A 12096-nucleotide genomic window follows, 5' to 3' on the forward strand; every position below is an offset into this window, starting at 1 on the left:
CTACAAAATTGCAAATTAAAAAGAAGAAACAAGAAAAAAAAGGGTCATCTGCATTAGTGAAATAAATATCCAACCCTTGGCACAAAATGTTATTACAGGAAGCAGCTATTGGCATCGCTAAATCATTACAAAACGTGATCTCAAACTGCAAATACAGAATTTAATGATTAATCACAACAGATGCTCTGTTACCAAAAATATTTAACTGGGGATTGCAATAAAAAAAAAATTAAAATTACATCCTCTTCCAAAGTGATGTAGGAAGATTAACATTAAGAAAAATACCTCTATTGAATATATTTGTGTAAGTAAAATCCATTTTTAAAATCAGTTAGAATTGTGAGAAAGTTAAATATACATTTTTGTTTTTTACCCCTTAAGGACACATGACGGAACTATTCCGTCAGGATTCCCTTTTATTCCAGAAGTTGTGTCCTTAAGGGGTTAAACTCCTAACTGGAACCTCTTTCGATCTGATCATGTTATCCACAAACATGCATTGCTCCTTCATTAATAGACCCTCACATGAGAGCTTCATAGGGAACATCAGGCATTGTATTTTACAAAAAGTCATTTTTTCAGCTAGTGCTTCCAAGACCACATCACCAGTTCTCCATGATAGTTTTCTCCCATTTCCCTAAGCCCCACACAGTGCTGCCTCCAATCACTCAGTCTCAGCATCAATGCCAATTAAATTGACCTAGCATTTAATTCCAAAATAACGGGTATCCTTGCACACCCATTCATCTGGCTGAGTATCTATCAAATTTATAGATAGATTGACCAAATGGGCTTCTAGAAGCTTTGTGAGCACACTGCAATAGACTTTTTTTGTGCTTTAAAAAGGGCTCTTTTAGTACCCAGTAGACTTAAAAGGTTAAAAACAAACCAAAAGAATCCATAAAACATACCATAGTTCCAGTTCGAAGACAGGCTCATGACAGCAGCTTAATCTGCCTACTGCGAAATCATTAACATTGGGGATTTCTGGTCCAATCTGTAATTATTATTGTATTTATATAGCGCCAACAAATTCCGCAGCGCTTTACAGGTGGTGGACTAACAGACATGTAGTTGTAACCAGACAAGTTGGACACACAGGAACAGAGGGGTTGAGGGCCCTGCTCAATGAGCTTAAATGCTAGAGGGAGTGGGGTATAGTCACACAAAAGGTAAGGATAGTATTAGACTAATGACAGTTGCAAGAGAGGAACCAGTCGGGAGCTATTAACAGTTTCATTGATACGCTTTTATGAAGAAGTGGGTTTTTAATGATTTTTTTGAAGGAGTGGAGACTGGGTGAGTATCTAACGGAGGAGGGAAGTGAGTTCCACAGAAACGGTGCAGCCCTCGAGAAGTCTTGACGCATCAGAGGTGGGTGACAGAAGATAGACATAAGTCTTCAGCAGAGCGTAAGGGCCTAGACATATTTGTGCATTAGGGAGGATAGATAGGTGGGAGCATCATTATGTAGAGATTTGAAAGCAAGAACCAGAATTTTAAATTGAGCCCTATATCTTACAGGAAGCCAATGTAGGGACTGACAGAAGGATGTAGCGTGGGAGGTGTGGGCGGACAGGAAGATGAGCCTGGCCGCCGCATTCATTACACTGTAATGGCGCAAGTTGGGAGCACGTAAGACCACTCAGAAGCGGATTACAGTAGTCAAGGTGAGAAAGGACAGTGGAATGGACCAGCACCTTAGTCGCATCTGGCTTTAAGTATGGTCGGATGCACGCAATGTTTTTGAGATGGAAACGACAGGATTTGGCGATAGATTGAACATGAGGCGTGAAGGAGAGGTCGGAGTCAAAGAGAACACCTAGGCAGCAAGCCTGTGTGGTGGAGCTAAAGGTAGCCCCGTTGACTTGGAGGGAGACAGACACAGGAGTAACAACACTTGAGGGAGGAAAGACCAGAATTTCTGTTTTGGTCAAGTTGAGTTTAAGGCGCTTCCATCCAGTTAGAAATAGCAGAGAGGCAGTCAGAGATACTAGTCAAGAGGTAATCTCTGATACAGCAGCACTGAGGAGCTAAGGTGCCCAAAAGTGGCTTCTCTCCGCCTATAATGAGCATTGGGTGCATTCTGTGTTATCACGCTGTCCGTGATTATACCAAATGTAAAGATCTTCAAAAATCCAAGGTCCTAAGGAGAAAGTGCCTTTAGGGTCATTCAGTCTGATGGACACTAGAGGTATATTCTCAGACAAATGTTTCTCACAAATGTCAACGTTTTACATTGTCTGAAAAAATGAACAGCATCTCTGCACCAAGACCACTACATTAAGGAGCAGTGGTTTTGATGCTTATAGTGTCCCTTTACTACACTGCAAATAATATTATTTCAAAAGGTATATCAAATATAGCAGGATGGACCTAGTACCACATTTTTATACTATCATCTGCACTACCATTACAGCACAAGCCTAGTTCCAGTAATACTCACCCTCATCTAAACTATTTACTAATCCTGGAACATGCCATGGATTGGCCAGAAAACTGATTTTAAAATTGAAATGGTTACCTCAAGCTCCATCCATAACCACTTTGTTGGTTTTAAGTGGTAGTGGTGCCTGCAGTGTGTATGCGCACCGTCTCACTATGAAATGCTGCACATACGGAGTTTAACCCTACTGTTACCACTCGCAGTTAGAGTCCCAGGGAGACTAGTGTCAATTTTGTGCATATTTGGTCTTGGTGCTGAAATGGAGTTACGTTTTTACTATATTCTTTATTTTGTTTTACGGAGGGGGTGACGAGAAGGTGATGCTGGTAGGGGTTTCACTAATCTGACTATGGTGCAAACTGCTAATTGCCACTACAGACATATTGCTTCTTTTATATCACTATCAGTGTGTTTTGTTTAAAAATAAGTTTTCTTATTGTAGTCTGGTTCCTATAAAATCTGCAAAGCATATATCTGACGTGCTGAATAAGAATCATATATTCCAGAAATATGGAAATATAAGACTTATAAATAATAATAAAAACATTTTTCAAGTAAAAGCCAGGAAAATAAAATTTGTGTCTAGCTACTAACATTTGTCCGGGACTCCTAGATTCTGGTGAGTTAGTGAAACACAGTGTACCCTACTTCCATTTGTAAACAGAATACTTTTTGGATACATTTTAAAGATAGAATTTGCCAAATGTACCTCAAACATCTACGGGCCCGATCATGCGGTGCTCGATCAATATGCTCAAAGCGTGGAAAGTCTGGAGCCCGCTGGTGCTAGACCCGACACAACTCTTTAGGAAAGCGCCAATCGCAGCATTAGCAGCCTACTCTCCGGGTCTACAAGTGGGTAAATGGATGAGCAAAGGAGCGAGACTAGTGGGGGACTTAATGTCTGGTGACGAGGTAAAACAATTCGCTGACTTGCAAAGGGAGTTAGGATTAGACCCTAGAGATCTGTTTCTATACCTGAGAATTAAAAATATATTACTAACTCGTAGCAAGCAAACAGTTGTTAGAAACAAATCACCAACACTCCAACCGAGCCAACTATCTTTGAATAGGTTAGCGAAACCACTCTCCATATGTTATAATGCAATCATCACAAGTAACACACCAGATAAATTGCAGTACATGACAAAATGGGAAATGGACGTAGGTCGCCAAATCTCTCAAGAGGAGTGGCAATTTGCAATGAAGCAAACTAAACAGGCATCGAGCAGTCTCTCGCTATGGGAGGCCTACAGTAAGATAACTATGAGGTGGTATCTGGTGCCACAGAGGTTAGCGACTATGTACTCCGGGGTCGCGAACCTATGCTGGAGATGTGAGTCAGATACGGGCACCATGCTCCACATATTCTGGGCGTGTCCCCTGCTTAACGACTTTTGGAAGCAAGTTCAAACCTTGATCTCAAGTGGGACTGGTACATGCATTCCTCTGCAACCAGATAATTACCTACTGCACGTTATACCCAATCTAGACATACATCCTCACAAAAAAGTGATTTTAAATATCTTGATGACGGTGGCCAAAGTAGCCCTAGCAGGCAACTGGAAGAGCAAGCAGGTTCCTCAGATAGAAACTATCATCAACAAAATGGAGGTTATTAGTGCATATGAGAAAATGTCTAGCAAGATGAGAGGTTGCCTGGAAAAATATGACCAGGAATGGGCATGTTGGGTAGCTACTTAATGACGAAAAGAAACTGAGACACAAAAACTAGAAACTAAAAACTTAAGGGACCAAGACGTTAGGTTGATGAGATGTTATTGCTGCTAGATTGCGGAGTGAATCCAGGGAATCCCCTCCCCCCATCCCTTTTCTTTTCTGTACCCCATTCCCCACCCAGTTAGAAAATTTAACAAAAAGTGTTTCAATGATATATGCATCACATTCGATGTCGCCTGTTAACGCTCTGCCATTCTGTTTAGCCGCAGAAGAAAAGACGATGTTACTTATAAATGATGCTTGTGCAGATGTAATGTAAACCGTTTACCATGATATGTGTTGCAAATATTACTCAAAAGTATTCAATAAAAATGAGAAATGAGAAAAAAAGAATTTGCCAAATGTCACTCTAAAGGAAATACATTTTCATGTGACTAGACCTGCTTGTTCTTCTGGCCACTTCTTCGACGTGACAATAACAAATTGCGTGACTGGATAATATGCAATGAGGGAGATATATGGAGCTGGGGGTCTTGAGGCAGTAACGATCTTTCAATTTATTAACACCGTTCACCGCACAGTTTGTTCACCAGGACTCCATGCCTCAACTGCAAGACAGAGCAGTGTGGATTCCTAAATAAAATTTTCAATATTCAGATCTGACAAATTCAAATTTACTAAGTGTACAGGATAAGTAAAAAAAAAAAAAAAAATGTAATTACATTTAAACCTTCAGGATAAACTGTTCTCAAAGTCCTAATCCAAAATAGTTCACGTTGTAACAACATTTTCTTGCGATCCCCTCCTCTCCTAGGTGGTGGTACATGATCAATTGCCATGAGTTTTGAAGTCGGTAAAGTGTGGCCTTTCTCCAAAAAAATGTTTGCCCACCGGCAAATCCGATTTCTGGTCTCTGTACGCCACTCGTATGCTGGATCTATGGTTACGAATGCGTTCTCTCAGGGGCAGGTCGGTCTTACCAATGTAGGTGAGCCCACAGGGACATGTTAGCCTGTATACTACATAATCCGTGGTACAAGTTAGTCGATGCCTGATGATATACTTTTTTCCTGTATGAGGATGAGAGAAGAATTTTCCCGATAGCATGTGTCCACACGTGACACAGCCCAAACATTTATAACAACCCAGGTTCAAAGAGCCCTGTTTCTGCTCGTAACAGTGTATCGGGTCTGTCTTGACTAATAAGTCTTTCAAGTTCTTATTTCTCCTATAACACATCATGGGTCGCTCACGGAATGGTTCTGGTAACGAAGTGTCATTTCCCAAAATTCTCCAATTTTTCTCAATCATCTGTTTAAATTTTGGGGAAGCTGTAGTATACGTGGTCAAATTCAAAACGAAAGTAGTAGTTCTGTGTCAAAACCAATTCCAGAATTTGCATGACGTATTCAATTGGAGGACCCATATACTTGTCCGAGGACGAAAGAATCCGTTCCATGGCCTGGACTCCCCCTGAATGGGGTATGATAGTATATAAATTTTTTACATCACATGTCACCAGTGATATTAACCCGGCTGGTAAGGAAATCATAGAGATCATATCAATGAAACTAGGCGTATCCTTGATATATGTTGGAAGATGTTGGATCGTTTCCTTAAATAAAAAGTCGAGCCATTTAGCCAAGGGTAGAGTCCAGGCCATGGAACGGATTCTTTCGTCCTCGGACAAGTATATGGGTCCTCCAATTGAATACGTCATGCAAATTCTGGAATTGGTTTTGACACAGAACTACTTTCGTTTTGAATTTGATTGGTATAGACAGTCAGCAGGAACATCTATGGGAGCGGCCATGGCTCCAATGTATGCGAATGGATTCATGTTTGAGTTTGAAACACAATACATATTGGAGCCGTTTAAAGATATCATCTTACTATACGGCCGCTACATCGATGATGTCTTTATGATCATCAAGGGAGATAACAGGACTGCAGAATCCATGGTCCAATACATTAATTCATGTACATCGAATGTAGAATTAACCATGACGGTAGATCCATATACAGTAGATTTTTTAGATGTAAGGGTTATGAGAGAAGGCACCAAGTTGGCATACACACTCTACTCAAAAACTACTGACCGCAATACTTTACTCCATGCGAATAGCTTCCATCCGAATGCCCTTAAACAATCTCTACCATATTCACAATTTTTGAGGGTGGTGAGGAATAATTCGGATCCAAATAAAGCTGAGGAACAATTAAAAATGATGTGGGATAAGTTTCATCAACGGGGCTACAGTGATCAGATACTACGTAAAGCCCTTGTTAGGTGCCATACAACACAGGTCGAGCCAGAGGCTTCATCAACTACAAGATTGGTTTTTCCAACCACGTATACTACAGCTTCCCCAAAATTTAAACAGATGATTGAGAAAAATTGGAGAATTTTGGGAAATGACACTTCGTTACCAGAACCATTCCGTGTGCGACCCATGATGTGTTATAGGAGAAATAAGAACTTGAAAGACTTATTAGTCAAGACAGACCCGATACACTGTTACGAGCAGAAACAGGGCTCTTTGAACCTGGGTTGTTATAAATGTTTGGGCTGTCACACGTGTGGACACATGCTATCGGGAAAATTCTTCTCTCATCCTCATACAGGAAAAAAGTATATCATCAGGCATCGACTAACTTGTACCACGGATTATGTAGTATACAGGCTAACATGTCCCTGTGGGCTCACCTACATTGGTAAGACCGACCTACCCCTGAGAGAACGCATTCGTAACCATAGATCCAGCATACGAGTGGCGTACAGAGACCAGAAATCGGATTTGCCGGTGGCCAAACATTTTTTGGAGAAAGGCCACACTTTACCGACTTTAAAACTCATGGCAATTGATCATGTACCACCACCTAGGAGAGGAGGGGATCGCAAGAAAATGTTGTTACAACGTGAACTATTTTGGATTAGGACTTTGAGAACAGTTTATCCTGAAGGTTTAAATGAGAAATATACTTTATCTGCATTTTTATAACAAGCTCTCTCTTTTTTTTGAAAGTACGGTTGGAGGACGGTTTGTTTCTATAACAAATCCAATGGGGATACTATCCAAGTAGTATGGATGAGATGGGGTGTGTTGTGTCCACTCTTGGGGTTAGACATATACACCTATGTTTCTCTTTAAAATACTACGTTTACCCACATAAGAAGCCACAAATATGGGATGAGAAGTAGATGCCCACCCTGAGGGATAGGCATCCTCTCTTGGGTCCCATGGTGGCATAAAAATGGTGTTGTATTTGTATTTGTTGATTTTGTTTATGACATTGGTTCTTCATCCCTGAATTTTATTTCATCACTATGACGATATGCTATTTTTGATAGAATGTTAATAAGCGGATAGACCTTGGCAATAAGTGGGGTACTGTTTATGCGGTTTAGGTAATTGGTGATTCCTTAACTTAAGATGGAACTTATTGATACTACTGGGGATTATTATGAGTTACCGCCATTTAAATTTTCAGTCCCATTCACTATGTTCCTTGTGAACTAAAATCTAATATGTTCAACAAACTAGTTGGTTATTTTCCCCTTTTTCTTATAACGGTCAGTTCAGATATAGTCATGATTATGCCTAATTTATCTAGGTTTATGGCATTAATTTCCTTTAAGCAAAAGCTCTTATCTTGCATCTGCAAAGTTACTTTGAAGTTTGTTACTTCCACAGCTTAGTGATTTAAGATCTTATTATGTATCTTTTTGGAGGTGGACATTAGTTCAGTAGCCAGCATTCTGTATTGCCAGTGGGGTGTCTTTCGATCGAAATGATTGTTTTCATTTCCCCAGCGTGAATCAGCTATGTGTATTGCTTTTAACTTGAGACCCATATGTGGTTTGTTGATGTTAGTATAGGTCACCATGGTGATGACCCTTGGCCGCGTGATTGAGCGTGACGCCGTGCGGCTGCGGACGTACGTCGGGTAGCCCGCGGCAGTCCCGGTCCGGGCGTCCATGGAGTCAGAGGTGTCACAAGTGTGGTGAGTTAACATTTTATTTAAATGTGGGGTTTTTGTATTTGCACAGTATGTCCTGACGAAAGCCTGAGGGGATCAGGCTGAAACGTTGACACTTTGTCGTTTTAGTAAGGAAAATAAAAGTTAATTTTTATCAAGACCCTGGAGTGCTATCTTTGGAAGTTGCTGTATATTTTGGCTGACAAGCACCGGGCATTGAACTACTGGACAGGTGGAGTGCAAGATTCGTTGGTTTTTTTATATATATATATATATATATATATAATAAATAAAACTATTGCAAAATGGCAGTTCTCCTTTAATGGGAAATAGTAAAAAAAAGTGTAGTAAAATATGCAAGGGTTACAGTTGACACTAAATGCAAAATTAATTTATTGATGCTGGGACAGTGCATCTCTGTTTTGACTTACAAATGGGAAGTAAAAATATACAGCAGAATATGAACATGTGCACGGTTCCTTTCATGTACCGCATCTTTGCAAAGCCATTTGAAAAATGCTAGAATGGCTCAGTCACCACTGATCAGCATTGGAGAAAATAAATATACTGATCATTCTCCCTCTCGGCGCTTTGATCAAAGAATATTTACTAGCTCTGACAAGAATAAATGACAGGTGTAATTCAAGAAAAGCTGTGATTGCAATTAGATAATGGACACGGGCAGAAATGACATGTAAACACACACAGAGAACGCACTTATCAGAAACAGGTGTGCAAAGAAAGACAGCCAAGGAAACCGTCAAATTATCTTCAAAGATAAAGAATGAATAAAAAGCATACTTATGAAAAGAAATGGATGGATATAATCCTGTGATAACAAAAATAATCATCAGCCCCCTACCCCCCCACCAAAAAACAATTAAACCTAAACTAAGTATGCATCACATTGCTGTGTACAGTATCAATCATTTTATGTGCTATGCAATATGTAAAATAATACACAGGAAACAAGTTGCAATAATAACCGCAGCACACCAATATCATCATCATGCGGTGTAAGCAGACCGCCAAGGACAGTCATGGCTTCCTTCCAATATCCTATACATTACTCCTCAAGTAGAATGATCCAAACTATAAAAAGGAATATCATGTAAAATTGGAGAAATCAGTATGTTACATATCACAGTAGAGTACAGCAATAACTCCTAGCCATAGGTTTTCCATTTTTACTACTTCTTCTGTTTTTGAAGATACAAAGCCAAACTTTGGAGCTCAGGTCTCATTAAGGGTTGGTCAGCATACCTATTACTTAGAACTTATTATTATAATAATTATTACTGGTATTTATATAGCGCCAGCATAGTCCGCAGCGCTTTACATGATCATCGAAGGGTGAGATTTAACAATAAATGAGACCATTACAAGAAAACTTACAGGAACAATATGATGAAGAGCACCCTGCTCAAAACAGCTTACAGTCTATAGGAGGTGGGGCGTAAAACACAACAGGACAGGAGGTAGCAATCAAACAAGGTGGAGTGAAGCAGAGCTGGAGGAGAGAGTAGAGCGCTGCCCTTTAGGAGAGAGCAAGGGACAGGTATGTGAGGTAGAGGTCACTCTGTGAGGCCATAAGCTTTCCTAAAGAGATGGGTTTTTAGGCACTTTTTAAAAGTTTGAAGACTATGGGAGAGCTTGACGGTCGTAGGCAGGCTATTCCAAAAAAAAGGAGCCACCCGAAAGAAGTCCTGCAAGCGCAAGTTGGCCGTACGGGTGCGAGAAGCAGACAGGGGAAGGTCATGGGCAGAGCGGAAAGACCAAGAAGGGGCATATCTGCAGATCTGTGAAGAGATAAACGAGGGGCTAGAATTGGTCAGTGCTTTATAAGTGTGGATTAAGATGTTGCAGGACCGCCACTAATGGTTTCCTCTTTCCAATGTGAGCTCTGTGCATAAACTATAAGGGATATGTAGTTTAGTAATTGTAGGATTTTCATCCATGTTCACCAAGTTCATAGATCCCATTTATATCTTATGTTTTGCTGTATCTCATTACAAAGGTTGAATGGTCTAAAAACCATAAACACATTGGACAGAGTGTGTCATTATTTAAACATACGCAGGAAGAAGTGTAATTGTGCAGTGTAACATTATAATGCTCAGTTTACTTGAACTCATAACTCAGAGCTCTACAATTTGCAGATAATATACTTTAAAGGGATACTAACGGTAAGGATTTCTTATCGCCCATTTAGAGGCTTCTCTTTTACAAGTATCATTGCAGTATCAATCTTGTCACTGCTCTGCTCTCACTGCCAATCCAATGACTCTCTGGGTATATGTCGGAAGGGTGTTACAGTAAATGCAGAGCAATTGCCGCACTGCTCCAAGCAGCACCTCTCCATATAGATGCATTATCGCTAATCTCTATGAAGAGAACAATTCGCACTCTGCATTAGAAAACTGCATCTGAGCATGTTGTTAAAAACTGCAGGCCTCCGAGGAAGCGCACCTAGTGGTTGTCTGAGTGACAGCTGCTAGAGGTGTTCTTTCAGCTTCGTGCAATGACCGCCTTTTCACAGAAAAAGTAGTGTTTACAAAACAAGATAGCGCTAGGACAGGCTCTTTGCAACAAAATCACTACACTCAGATATAGTGGTGCTTAGAATCTGTCTTTACTTTGGTTTTTAAACACTATTAACAACATAAATTATACAAGTATAAAATAATTAACAACATATTAAAGGGACCCTGCTTGACAGGTTATATTTAAATATTTATAATGTTACAATGTTAGAGTGAATGCCTGCCTTTCCAAAATAAATATATCTTTAACTAAAACTACGGAAATGCAACTTTTTAAAAACAAAAAACAAAAAAACATTAACCCTTTGAAATATTCACTAACGACTAAACTAACCTTTTTATTTAATTTTATTTTAAATACCATTGGCTCTGAAACAGTTAATGAACAATTTAATGGTTGTTCAACCCAGACTTTTTAAATCAGTGAGCGCATGTAGGGGGAACTTTGAAGCTTAAAAGCTCTCCTCTCATATTTACATGCATTGTACCGGTCCTCTGACTCATACGATGACCTTTTCTCTTCATCATTTTTCTAACTAAGTCCCATCAATCTGCCTGTTTACACAGCAATGCCTTAGTAGAAAGAACCCAGGGACGGCCCTTGAACAGGCAAACTAAAAATTACAGCATTGTAAAAATATCTTTAGTTAAATTTTTTACTTAAAAAAGACAAAACACAGAAATGGTAAAAAAAAAAAAAAATTAAAAAAAAAGTACACAACATATTATGAGGATGTGCTGATTGTACAACAATCCCCACATAAAACAAAGTACAGGATTTATAAGCAAATATCCCAAATAGCTGGATTTTATATCAACAGATATTTACACTGCCGCTTAAAACAAAAACAAAATAAATGGTAAACTGTAAATCTCCAAGAGAAGATACATAATAATTCAAGGCAAAACATAATCTATATGTACGTGTAATTTAGTCAGAGGCTGACCTGACAGGAAACCATGGCCAATCACTGAGCTGTATCACGTTGCTAAGTAACAAAGAGATGCACAAAATTAGATACATGGACCAGAATTAGAGGCTCCTGATTGGCAGATTATCTTCCTGGTTTGGGATGGTCTGGTATAAGCTGTATTTGTATGCTCACATCTGCTGCATGGACACCTTGGGGAACCCACAGCAAACGTCAAGATAAAAGATCTTTTAACCCCTCAGTGACCAGACCGTTTTTCAATTTTCTTAATGTTAAGGACCAGGGCTGTTTCTACATTCCTGCGGTGTTTGTGTTTAGCTGTAATTTTCCTCTTACTCATTTACTGTACCCACACATATTATATACCGTTTTTCTCGCCATCAAATGGTCTTTCTAAAGAACCGACACACCTTTTCTAACTTTGACCCCCAAAATCTGTTACGCATCTACAACCGCCAAAAAACACTGGTGCTAAATAGTTTCTAAATTTTGTCCTGAGTTTAGAAATACCCAA

The 12096-nt window shown here is 39.6% G+C and overlaps 1 protein-coding gene across 1 annotated transcript in view; it reads right to left on the bottom strand.

The window, feature by feature from the left end:
- DHFR (dihydrofolate reductase) overlaps positions 1 to 12096 on the bottom strand; it is a 58840-nt gene that overhangs the window by 2651 nt on the left and 44093 nt on the right. The gene's annotated exons all lie outside the window — the stretch shown is intronic.

This window comes from Pelobates fuscus, chromosome 5, assembly GCF_036172605.1.
Source record: "Pelobates fuscus isolate aPelFus1 chromosome 5, aPelFus1.pri, whole genome shotgun sequence".
Taxonomy (NCBI): Eukaryota; Metazoa; Chordata; class Amphibia; order Anura; family Pelobatidae; genus Pelobates; species Pelobates fuscus.